Source organism: Macrobrachium nipponense, chromosome 32, assembly GCF_015104395.2.
Source record: "Macrobrachium nipponense isolate FS-2020 chromosome 32, ASM1510439v2, whole genome shotgun sequence".
Taxonomy (NCBI): domain Eukaryota; kingdom Metazoa; phylum Arthropoda; class Malacostraca; order Decapoda; family Palaemonidae; genus Macrobrachium; species Macrobrachium nipponense.
Genome location: NC_061094.1, coordinates 53,941,943 through 53,946,363, shown reverse-complemented (window position 1 = coordinate 53,946,363; position 4,421 = coordinate 53,941,943).

The following is a 4,421-nucleotide window of genomic DNA, read 5'->3' as shown; positions in this document are numbered from 1 at the left end:
TTTGCTATAATTTGCCTGAGATAATGGAGTGTCAGAATGTAATACGTAAGGCAGGGAAATAAATCCAGCTAATGGAGTCATCCCAGGAGCGTTAAATTAGTCCATTAGATAGTCGTTAATTAGATGGTATCGGTTAATTGTATTGGTTAACTGTTAATTCAACTGCCAAAGGTTTTATAATGTCAAGGATGGGAGGGAGTTACATTGTCAGGTGTCCTTTTAAGGGATGTTGAATCGGATCTTTATACCGTTTATTCATTATACATTTTTTTCGGGAAATGAATGACGATTATGGATGATAGTAATAAGATATTCGTTGGATATGTAGTCATATAGTTATAGATGATTCAAACGTTTCTGAAACGTTTGAATCATGATGATTCAAACGCGATTCAAACGTTTTTGAATCATATTGAATCATGAATCATCATGAATCAAACGTTTCAGAAGCGTTTGATTCATGATGATTCAAGATTCAAACGTTTCTGGATCATGAATCATCGTATATATTTAGTCATATAGATATAGAAGTAATTCATCATGATTCAAACGTTTCTAAAACTCCCATAATCGCATGAGTCACTAAAATGGTGAAGCGATCCACAATAGTGTCAGTGTAGACATACATTAAAAATATACAAAAAAACAAGATCTTAGGAGAAATCTTTTTTCCTCAATCTGTCGTGAAGTTTTGCACATGTTTTTGATATGTATGTACTCTGACACCATTGTGTATTTCTTAACGATTCAGACGTGGTTATGACGACACAAAATATAATGATTTGAGATTTACCGGGCAGAAGAAGTCACTCTACTCTAACATAAGTCACTCTCCTGACGACGCAACTAAAGATATATATATATATTTAGATGTATATATATATATATATATATATATATATATAAATATATAATATATATATATTACTAAAGAAAAAGAGAGAGCTGTAGAGGAATTAATTATTGCATTTGAATACCAGGATATTGTAGTAAAATGCATTAGTAAGCATTTACTTGTATCAGAATAATAAAGCATTGTATTGGCGATGAGTACACGGAAAGCAAAGAACGGAATAAAGCAAAAAACAATGAACATTAAACAAGGAGGAATTACACGTGGAATTTCAACAGTACAAAGATATTATACTAACATAGTAGGCATTTTATTTGTAACAGGATAACAAACCATTATGTTGCTCATGACCAAGGATCTGCACATGCTTTTGAGGTGCAAAAGCCCCTTCCATGCCCCCCCCCCCCCCCCTCCCACCCCCCCCCCCCCCACCCCCCCATCTGAAGGCGATGGAAGACATAAAACGCCCCATGAACCCATTCTATGGTGTTTCTGGGATATAAAAGCGGTCATTATAGGCGGGAGAAAGGCCGCCTAAGAGCTGTCATTATAGGAATGGACAAAAGAGAGAGGGAGGGGTCAGGGAAGGTTGATGGAGAGAAAGAATTAGGTGCCTGGAACAAAAGGGTTTTGTCCTGGTCTTGCGAAGCTATGTAGTGAATCTCAGCTTCTGTGTTATTATTATTATTATTATTATTATTATTATTATTATTATTATTATTATTATTAAGAGATTTTTGTCCTGGTCTTGCAAACCTACATAGTGGTTCTCTGTTCTTCTTATTATTATTATTTTTATTATTATATTATTATTTATTTTTTTTTTTTTACTCTATCACAGTCCTCCAATTCGACTGGGTGGTATTTTATAGTGTGGGGTTCCGGGTTGCATCCTGCCTCCTTAGTAGTCCATCACTTTTCTTACTATGTGCGCCGTTTCTAGGATCACACTCTTCTGCATGAGTCCTGGAGCTACTTCAGCGTGTAGTTTATCTAGATTCCTTTTCAGGGAATTTGGGATCGTGCCTAGTGCTCCTATGATTGTGGGTACGATTTCCACTGGCATATCCCATATCCTTCTTATATCTATTTTCAGATCTTGATACTAGTCCATTTTTTCCCTCTCTTTCTCTTCAACTCTTGGTGTCCATTGGATTGCGAAATCAATTGAGTGATACTTTCTTCTTGACTTTGTCAATCAACGTCACGTCTGGTCTGTTTGCATGTATCACCCTATCCGTCCTGATACCATAGTCCCAGAGGATCTTTGCGTGATCGTTTTCTATCACTCCCTCAGGTTGGTGCTCGTACCACTTATTACGTGCAAGGTAGCTGATGTTTCTTGCACAGGCTCCAGGGTGGAGGGCTTTTGCCACTGAATCATGCCCTCTTTTTTTGTTCTGGTTCTGTGCAAGTGCCGGGCATTCGCTTGCTATGTGGTTTATGGTTTCATTTTTCGTATTGCACTTCCTACATATGGGAGAGATGTTATTTCCGTCTATCGTTCTTTGAACATATCTGGTTCTTAGGGCCTGATCTGTGCTCTTTTTTTCTGCTCCCCCGGGTGGAATTGCAGTTAACGTTGTTCCGTTGTTATTTATGCTACCACATATAACTTGCTTATTCCTTCAGTTTCCTTCTTTAGCTCTCCCCTCTGTAGCCATTGCCATGTGTCATCGCTGGCTAGTTCTTTAGTCTGTCTCATGTATTGTCCGTGCATTGGTTTGTTGTGCCAGTCCTCTGTTCTGTCTGTCATTCTCCTGTCTCTGTATATTTCTGGGTCTTCGTCTACTTTTATTAGTCCTTCTTCCCATGCACTCTTTAGCCACTCGTCTTCACTGGTTTTCAGATATTGCCCCAGTGCTCTGTTCTCGATGTTGACGCAGTCCTCTATACTTAGTAGTCCTCTCCCTCTTTCCTTTCGTGTTATGTATAGTCTGTCCGTATTTGCTCTTGGGTGTAGTGCTTTGTGTATTGTCATATGTTTCCTGGTGTTCTGATCTATGCTGCGAAGTTCTGCCTTCGTCCATTCCACTATTCCTGCACTGTATCTTATTACTGGCACTGCCCATGTGTTTATGGCTTTTATCATATTTCCGGCGTTGAGTTTTGACTTGAGTATCGCGTTGAGTCTCTGCATATATTCTTTCCTGATCGTGTCCTTCATCTCGTGGTGTTTTATATCCCAACCTTTTTTATTCCCAGGTATTTGTATCCAGTCTCATCTATGTGTTTGATGTTTTGGTTTCCATCTAAAAAGTAGCTTTTATCCTTCAGTTCTCGTTACTTTGCCTTTTTGTATGTTGACTAAGGCGCATTTTTCTATTCCAAACTCCATCCTGATGTCCCCAGATACAATCCTTACAGTCTGGATTAGGGTATCTATTTCCTTGATGCTCTTACCAAACAGTTTGATGTCGTCCATGAACATCAGATGGTTGATTCTGTTGCCTCTTTTCTTGAGTTGGTACCCGGCATCCATCTTCTGTAGTACTTTTGTCGTGGGAATCATGGCTACTATGAAGAGTAGTGGGGACAGTGAGTCGCCCTGGGAGATCCCTCTCCTGATATTAACCTCTGCTAGTCTTATTCCAGAGCTTGTAAGTATTGTATTCCAGTTGCGCATTGTATTTTTTGAGGAAGCTGATGGTGTTTTTCCTCCTCTGCCCCATATATTTTCAGGCATTCTATTAGCCATGTGTGTGGTATCATGTCGAAGGCTTTCTTATAGTCTATCCATGCCATGCTTAGGTTGGTTTTCCTTCTCCTACTGTTCTTCATTACCATTTTGTCTATCAGGAGCTGGTCTTTTGTGCCCCTACACTTCCTTCTGCAGCCTTTCTGTTGGTGGGGGATGTTGTTTGTCTCCTCTAGGTAGTTATATAGCCTTTCACTGATGATACCTGTTAGTAGCTTCCACATTATTGGTAGGCAGGTGATAGGCCTGTAGTTACTGACTGGCTATATTTCCCTTACTCTTGTCTTTTTGTACTAAGGATGTTCTTCCTGTGGTCATCCATTTGGCTGCATGGCGATTGAGATACAATGCTGGAGTTGTTCTGCTATTCGTCGGTGTAGGGCCTTGAAGTTTTTGAGCCAGTATCCATGGACTTCATCGGGACCTGGGGCTTTCCAGTTTGGCATTTTCTTTAGTTGGTGTCTGACTGTGTCTGTCGTGATTTCTGTGAATCTTCCTGGAGCCATGTTGCACGTTTGTTGTGTGATACCGTATTGCTCCATATGTTTTCCCAGAGTCTCTTACTTGGTTCAGCTTCAGGAATTTCTTGGTGGTTGTCTTCCCTCTTAGTTGGCTGTATAGTCTTTTCTGGTTGGCCTTAAGCCTCTGTTTTACATCTTCTGTTGTGTTGTTTAGTCCCCTCTCTTGTACTTTGTATTTCTCGTTGAGTTCCTCCCTTGTTTTCTTGCCTCTTAGCCTTTTTTCTGCCATCTCTTTCAGTTTACTCAAGTCAGATCTCATCACCATGATTTGCTTTTCCAGGCACCTTTTCCAAGGAGGTTGCTGTTTTGGTTTCTGTTGGGTTGGTTGTGCTGGTGGTGTTGGTGTTCG